We start from the raw sequence: 9,410 nt of genomic DNA on the forward strand, positions 1-9,410 counted from the left end.
TTATTTTTATCTAAGTGTATTAATTGTAAAAATGTTATTAACTATTTTTTGTCTGCATATTTTTGCACATACAGTTATTTTTCACTGATTTTGATTCATTTTTGATAATTTTTCTTTTTTAGTGTGATGATGATATAGCCAAACCCAAAAGGATTTCGTTCACAGAGCATATTGAGGCCTACCGTTCACGCTACAACGAGGTGCTTAATGGAGATTACATACGAATCACTTTAATAGTTCAGTTTAATTGAGACTACATATTTTGTTCTACCATGTTTATGATGTGGATTTGGCTTTCAACATTTTCTAAATTTGTAAACTTTTAAACATTAATTTAAAGCACGGACTTGGAATCTGTAAAATCCATCTTGGAATTAAAAATTTTCATCATTGGGTTTTTCAGATTTATTATGTTACTTTTATCCTACGGCTTGGAAGAGATAAGATTGATAAAGAAATTCAAATTTGTTTTCTAAATTGGTATATTAGAATCAAAAAAGAAAAAAAAGAGACCACTGAAAAGTAGGATAATGAATTGAAAGAGTTATCGCTTATATTGAAGGGCAATTTTGTCATCTAAAAATTAATTTAGAAGGTTTAATAAATAAGTAATTGTTTTTGATCAAATTACTTTCAAATAGTCCCTTATTAGTAATTAAATTTTAAGTTTGATAACTATCATCTTTTCAAACTTTGTGGTTGCTTTAGAGTAATTTTTTTGTTTTTTTTTTTTTTCAATTTAAACACCAAACTCTAATTTTTCCTAAAAAAAAAAACAAAACACAAAAAATGAAAAGAAAATGACAAATTAGTTAATCAGTTTTTAATAGCTTTTGCAGAAAAAGAAATCAAATTGTAAATTCAATATATATATATATATATATATATATTTTAATCCGTACTCATTAGATTTCCACGAAATCGTAGTATCAAAATGTTGACGGTGTTTTCATCCAAGCTGTTGTTGATTAACAGAGTCTTGTTTTCCACGACTCTTCTTGTAGATTGCAGAGCCAATGGGTTCGGAAGAGTCGCTTCGAAGAGGAATTTCATCACTTTATTTTCCGTCATCCAATTTTCATGAATATCCAGAATTGCCACAACGGAAGTTGGAAAGGAAATATTCGAGGATAGCTGATAACTACCAAACACTGGAACAGGTAAAAACATATGCAGTTGCATTATCAATTACTCTCTTTAAAAGACTTCTGCTTTTGACGTGTGTCCATAGCTCATGGATGCTTGGTGTGACACAAATATCTCAAAAAATTTACTTCATTTTTGTGAGTAGTACTAGAGACCTGACTGTATGTCTTCTCATCAGGTCACTGCTGCTCTTGCCAGAGCTGGCCTAGAATCTTCTAATCTCATTGTTGGCATTGATTTCACAAAGAGCAATGAGTGGACAGGTTCAGCTTTATCCAGATGCTTACAACTTCTATAATGACAAGTGATGCAGCACACTATATGCTAACCTTTTTCGTGAAAATCAGGTGCAAGGTCATTCAACAGACGGAGTTTACATGACATTGGAAATGGTCTAAATCCCTACGAACAAGCAATATCCATCATTGGAAAAACCTTATCTGCGTTTGATGAGGATAACTTAATTCCTTGTTTTGGATTTGGAGATGCTAATTTTTATCGAAATTCGCTTGAGTCATCATGTAAGGTTGGCAGTCCCTACTCTTCATTCTGGTCTGCTCTGGATGGGAACTCAGGCCACTTTTCCTGTCCTGTGTGTGACTGGTTTAACACCAAGCGCTCCGGAGATGGTGTTTTCTGCAAGAACTGCCGGACATGGTGGACCAATGTCCCTGCAGGCGGAGGCTGCGGGAAAACCAAGCAGTCCAAGCCAAAGGCATCCTCAAAAGCCACGGAAAATCTCAACAGCACCATTCGAGGAATCAGACATTGTTTGAAAGCATCAAATAAAAAGGTCGGTAATTCCTCTTCCAACAGCTCCTCTGCTCCATACCAGGAATCGAACAGTGGGTCAGAAATAATTCTCAAGCTGGGGCAGCTGCTGCATAATGAAGTAGAGATGTCACCTCAAAGAATGGACGAACGGGAAGACATGGAGATGCTTGCGAATCCACGGGAAATCACTGGTCAAACTGGCTGGTTTTCACGGGCTAAATCGATAGCTAAGTGGCCTTCTGACCTGTGTAACCGGGTGCGTTCTTATTTCGCACCGAGATCACACCAAGATAATGCAACAGAGATGTCAACTACTACTACTACTTCAATCAGCAATGGATCATCTCAAGATCCAGAGCAAGGGAATGTCACGGAGATGCCTCAGAATCCGCAGTCGAATCATTCTCTGAAGCATTTCGGGATGTTTATCTTTTTCTTTGTTGTTAATCTTGTTCTTGCTCATGTGAGGGACACTTACAATGACTCGTCGTCTTCCTCAGCTGCTAAAGCTAATTGGAATTCCTACTATTTTGGAGGTACAATTACAGTTTGCTTCATTAGCACTCTGTGTGCCAATATACTTGCCAAGTATGAAAAGCCTGCTCGTATCCTGGAGAAAATTGGTATCATGTTTGGGGCAAGTGGGTTTATTATGGCAATGGTGGAGTTGCTCCTTCCGAACATGATGTGGATTGCTTGGATTGCTACACCTATCGTCTGGATTGCAGTCATTTTGGGCTAACCACTCTGCGGTAAATAGTTGCTGTATCTAATGTACTATAAACCGTTTCCTTGTTTTTGGATGCATTTAGCTTGAGAAAAGTCATGTAAAGCAGGGACGGTCGGGGCACCCTTGGCTTGGGTTGAGGGGTGGCAGCTGCCGCCCCTAAGCTGGCTCCTTTAGTGCATTTTCAATTGAGTAAAGCTGCTTGAGTTTTTCTTTAAATTTGCTTTTTGGCTTAGTCAATGTTAAAGTGCCCTCACCTTTGAAAAATAAAAAAAATAAAAATTCCGGACTCAAAATATCATGTACGTAGTATAAAATTATATGAAACGGTCAAAATAAAGAAAAATAATATAAAAGTTTGATTCATTCATGTTATATATAATAAATGAATTTTCATATGAAATTTTATGGTATAATCGTCGTACAATTCTTTTTCAAACTTTTAGAAAGACAATTCAATATTTGTAATCATCATAACAGAAACAAAAAGGTCATGACGGTTGGTTTCTGACTTCTAAAAGATTTCCAATCTCAATGTTTTCTTAGATACTAAAACCCGTAGATGTAAGTTATAAGCCGAATCACATTAAATCTATGCATTTTGTGTGAATGTATGACTTTTCATTTTCTATCAATTTTTAATTGTTTTGTGGTAATGCCTATGTACATAAACTAAAATTCTCACTTCAGAAGGCATCCATGAATTCTGAAATTGCCCTCACCTTGAGAGGCAAGGAATTGTGCAGGAAGAGTATAGGTCAAAGTAAATAATCTTTATATATATATATATATATATTGTGTGGTGCATAGTTTCATGCTTCCTGTCTTTTTTATATTATTATTATTATTATTGTATTTGTGGTTTCAGTCGTTTGACAGTGTGTATTGCAACAAATAGGAATACTTACCCAAGGAGGATTTTTAGGAGAGCCATAAAACCACATTAATGACAAATAAATAACGTAGAATAGGAAAAGCTACATAAGGAGTTAATTTCATTCTACCAAACAAGTAACAAGTTTTTTATGCTTCAAAAAGATTTTTTGCAATTAACCCAATTATTTGAAAGCATTAATGGAGACCTTGTAAACCTTGCATGTTTGGCTACTTCAGAATAAAATTAAAAAAAAAAAAAAAAGTCAATTTTTAAAATTATTATTATTATTTTTTAGCACAAGTTTATTTTTTCGTTTGTCCTCAAGGGCCTCTTCGTCCGAGCCATGCCATTGCAATTAGTCCTGACGTTTCTTAAAAGTAAAACACCAAAACAAAAACTATCCTTTCCACATTAATTTTTTCTTTAATCTGGTTCTTCCCTCTCCACTTATCATTCTCAATCTCTTTCAATTTCTTATTACTGTATCATATTTTTAAAGTTAATTAAGACGTTGATAAAACATTGATAAGTCAAATTGATCGATACTAAACTTGAGCACACTCAAATAAGTCCATCTAGATAATTGTATGAGAGGGACAGTCTTAAACAACAATAATATAAAGTGAGGTATTATTAAAAATTAAGTAGGGATATTTTAAAATTTTCACAAATTTGTCTATAATTTTGTAAATAAAAAAAATTCAGGGTTGATTCCTACACCTATGTATTAGCAGCGAAATAATACTAGTCAAATATATGTTGTAGGCAAGTAAAACAAAGGCTAGGTTACTTGAAACTATAGCTTGTAAAAATAGAGGACATGCACTCTTTTCAAATATAGACACTCCTGAAACTCTAGCCCTACGATCATTGGCTTGTGCACCTTCTTATATTTTTAATAAGAGGGAGATTGACTCTGATAACATTTATTAAAACTTATCCCCCTAATTTCGGTGGGAAGGAATTGACTCTGATAACATCTATTAAGATTTTCCCTAAGCGGATTGGCTCTCATAACATCTGTGAGAATCCATCTAACTTCTCTTAGTTTCGACCAGGGATTCACTCTGACACCATTTGTCAAGACTTGTCTCAAGTTGTGTAGATACTGTTTACTTTGCGTTACACAAGTGCTCATGATTTCAATCGCGTTTATATTGGAATGAGGTATCTTCCTAGTAGTGTCATGAACTTCTCCTCCCAAATAACGTGGAACATAACATTTGGTACTTTCCTACTTTAGAGATTCTGTGGGTTAAATTTAAGGGATAATTACGAAAAGAAGGTGTTTTGAAGGCTAATTTACAAAGTCATGTTGTCATAGTTAACGTTTTTCAAAGTGATGGATTTTTCTAAAAGTTAGAGATAAATATAGAGAAAGACTGATCATTTATCCAAACTACTCTTAGTATTTTCAAATACCACTTTTATAAATTTAAGTACCATAATGAGCGATGAATATTGCATATTTGAGCCCCTAAATATACGTATGTTAAAGTCTAAAGTGATACTTCTATCCATTGTTAGACTGATTTATGCTTATTGTGTGTTTATAGGTACTTTTCCAGAGAAACGGTTAAAATCGGGACGTTATGATGAAAAGATTGATATTGAAACTTACAGAGTCGTTGTCGGTCATTCAAAGCAAACCGAGAGCTTAAATGGTGAAGTTTGGAAGAATTCAAGTACTAAAGCTCGAGCCTAAGTCCTGAGGCTCGAGCCCTGCAAGAAAAAGACGAAAATCAACAAGGCATTAAAGATCAAGCCTTGTACCTTCAGAGCTCGAGCCCTACTCAGTGGTGCTCGAGCCTTACCTCAGGGTGCTCGAGCCTTGGCCCTCAAACTCGAGTATGAGGCGTCGAAATTTAAAGAGTTGATTTTAATGAAAAACTAAGCTCTCAGGGCCTCGTGTCAGACCTCAAAGATCAAGCACCATCATTCAAAGCTCGAGCTTTGAGTACCAAAAGATCGAGCCCTATAAAGCTTTGATCGAGCAATGTTAAAAGAAGAGAACCTCAAAATTTTCTAAGCGTTGAAGGAAAAGACACTTCAGAAAATAGTTGAAGAAATTTGATTAAGTACAAAAGTGAAGATCGAGCACCATCCATTGAAGCTCGAGTAATAATTCCAGAATGCTCGAGCCTTGCTTCTAAAGCTCGAGCCTAAGCCCCAAAGCTCGAGCTCCACTTCTTAAGCTCAAGCCTTTTAGGACAGATCAGATTTAAAGTTACGGGATTGTTCTTTTCTAAGTCGTATTTCATTGCAAATGGGCTAGAAGACCTAAAAGCTCACCAAACCTTTATTTATTTATTTTTTTCTATAAAAGAAGGCACGGGCCTTAATAGAAGAGGTCCATTTTTCTCGAATTATTCAGAAAGTTGATATTGTGGTGGCGGCTTTTAGGGTTTTCATAACCTTAAAAGGTGAAGATCTTGAGAAGAAAAGTGCCGTTTGTGATGATGAAGACGACAACAACACATATGATATTCTGCATCGCCATGAGTAGTTAATTCATCTCTTAGGGCACTGATGTAACCCATCTAATTACTATGGTTTGATTATTTTAACTCTGGGATATTTTTAATATATTTTATATTTATGATTACATGATTATGAGTAATTGAGACAACTTAATTGGATCTTTAAAGTTTTAATAGCTTTTGAATTGTTATTACCTTATCTTAGATATAACTGTTCATCAACTATACTCAACCCATTCTTATTGGACGGTATCTGGCGGAGCCCTACCGGACATAAGAATGGCGATCATGTAATGGTGTTTTAATATTTTTTATAAATGAATGTTTTCATAGTCTATACTTAGGAAAGATAGATTGTTTACAAAATTAGTTAAAGTAGGTAAGTGGATAGTCCATGCTAACCGCATATAGGTTATAGTTAACTCCAATTTATAAAATATCTTTCTTTAAAAACCGAATTGAACGAATGTTATTAAGTTCAATTCATTTGAAATATAAATTGTTAAATCCCCAGATATGAAATAGTTAACCACAGTATAAAGGTTATGGTGAAGTCAAAGCGCTAAGATCTCTCTCTCTTTGATCACTTTAGTTTAATTTTATTTTATGTTCGTGACAACCAATCAATCAATCAATTCAACCAGTTACCTGTAAACCAAGATATTAGTTAAAAACAAGGCAAAGCAAACTCCTTTCCCTGTGGGATCGACACCCTCTATATAGTACTATCCTACAAAGATTCATGCTATTGCGAGTGCTAATAAACTGACACAACAATTTTTGGTGCCGTTGCCGGGGAAATTTGTTTATTTGTTTAGTTTTTAATTAGTTTTATTTTTGGTTTACCAGTTTTCGGACTTTCTGATATCTCACCTTAATTCTTTTTCTTTTCAAGTGTAGGAAATTAGCAGTGAGGATATAGACGCTTAAGGGATAAAAAGTTTCGGTTTATAAAACCTTCTGTGAGTTTTTGTTATTTTCTTTTACTTGGAAATTTTATTTTTGTTACTATTAAGGTTAGTGAAATTAGTGCATGTTAACTTGTCATACTCAGTCAAAACCTTTAGTGCATGATCGTGAAATAGAGAGAACTCTTAGTCAATTAAGAAAACTTAAAAAGTATTTAAATTCAATAGGAAGTTCCTCTACTAACATGGCTGATAATCGTGATGCACCGGGTAATGGCAATGGTAATGGTAATGGTAATTGTAATGGAGAACAGGTGCCACCTGTTCCTCCACAACCATAATTGAGGGATCATTTTATTCCAACCACATAGACTTCCCCTTCGTGCTTTGTATCCCTAATACTGATGCAACCCATTATGAGATCAAGCCTGCTATGATCCAAATGCTTCTTACTTTCCATAAGTTTGCAACAGAGGATCCTTATACGCATTTGGATGTATTTTTAGAATTGTGTTCAACTACCAAGTTGACCATTCTTACCAACGATTCATTCAGGATGCGACTTTTTCAATTCTTTCTTAAGGACAAAGCAAGAACTTAGTTGCAATCCCTTCCAACAAATTTCATATCTATATGGGATATGTTGCAACAAGAGTTCTTGAAAAGTACTCCATAGTGGATAAAACCTCACAAATGAAAAGAGATATCATGGCGTTTTCCAAAATCCCGGGAGAACAGTTCCATGATTCATGGGAAAGATATAATGACCTTCTAAGAAAGTGTCTACAAAATGATATTGCTAAATGGCACTTCGTACAGATTTTCTATGATGGTCTTTCTGATTCTCATTAGAATATGGTTGATGCATCCAGTAATGGAGCTTTTTTTCTTAAGAGTCCGGCTGACGCTTAAGAACTGTTTAAGGCCGTAAGTGAAAATTCAATGCAACATGCTTCTTCTTCTAGGTCTAGGTCTTCTCCTGGAATGCGTAAGGTTGAAAAACTCTATGAGGTAGAAAAATCTAGTGAGTTAGCCGCTCAAATAGAAGCGTTGAACCGTAGGTTTGATCAAATCTTATCATCTGGCTATGTTCCTGTTGCTAATCCACAATCTGCCTTACCAAAGGAAGTTTGTTCAATCTGTGCTAATCCTTCCCATTTTATTGACACTTGCCCTATGATGGGACAATCATCTGAGATCCCATAGGAGCAAGTAAATGCTGTATTCTCCAGACCAACTTATAATCCATATGCTTCTACATATAATCCTGGTTGGAGAGATCATTCCAATTTATCATCACGTAATCAAAGTCAATGAGCCACTGATCCACAATCACAGGGGTAATACCAAAATTCATCTAACTCTCTGCCATAAAATAATTCTTTCAATCAATCTACTATTTATCGTCTACCTTAGTTTAGGAATCAACCCACTCAAACTCCTAATCATCCACATCCTTCTAGAAATTTTGCTTTTGAAGATCAAGTACTCAATACTCTTGTTGATTTTAAAGCCAATACCGAACTTTTTAATTCTCATTCACAAGCCATAGCAAAGCTAAAGGCACAAGTTGGGCAAATAACAAGTACTCTATTTCGAAGAGATGTTGGAAAACTGCCTAGTCAGCCAGTAGCTAACCCGAAAGGGCAGATTTACATGATTGATAAAATCAATTCCTCAGGTATTCATCATGAGCAGGTTTAAGCTATCACTACATTGAGGAGTGGTAAAGTGGTTGATAATCAAGTTGAAAAAGGATAGAAAGAAAAAGAGAGGCTTAGGGTTCTCATTGTTCCTATCATTCATAATCGACATCCCAGGGATGTTTCCTCCAACTCTATTCCACAAACCATAACAAGAGTTGAAGGTGGAGTCACTTCTTCACCTACTTCCAACCTTGAGACAGCTTATGAGCCAAGAACGCTTATCCTGAATGTCTCAAGGAACCCTCCTACTTTGGAAAGCAAGGGGAGAAAATTTAAAATCTGATGGAAGTCTTTAAACAGGTCAAAATCAACCTTCCTCTGCTTGATGTTGTAAAGCAAATTCCAGCCTACTCTAAATTTCTAAATGACTTGTGCACTCTTAAGAAAAAATCTAAAAGCCAAGTTCCTAAGAAAATTTATCTCACCGAGCAAGACAGTGCTATTCTTAAGTACAACACTCCTCTCATCCTGGTGCTCCTATAATTTCTTGCATCATTGGAAAAAATGTGATAGAGTGATCACTTCTTGATCTTAGAAAATGTGAATATTATTCCTTACTCGGTATATGAGAAGTTAGGTTTGGGAGAGTTAAAACCTACTTTGGTTGTTCTACAGCTTGCTGACCGTTCTGTTAGACAACCACGAGGTATTGTTGAAGATGTACTCATAAAAGTGGACAAGTTCCATTTTCTGGTCGATTTCTTAGTTCTTGATACAAAACCGGTCCATGATTCCAAAAAGTATATTATAGTCATTCTTGGGCATCCTTTTCTAGCTACAGCGAATACTTGT

This window comes from Cornus florida, unplaced genomic scaffold (assembly GCF_030987335.1).
Source record: "Cornus florida cultivar Cherokee Brave unplaced genomic scaffold, ASM3098733v1 CherokeeBrave_3.0.0_Hap2_Chr02, whole genome shotgun sequence".
Classification (NCBI taxonomy): domain Eukaryota; kingdom Viridiplantae; phylum Streptophyta; class Magnoliopsida; order Cornales; family Cornaceae; genus Cornus; species Cornus florida.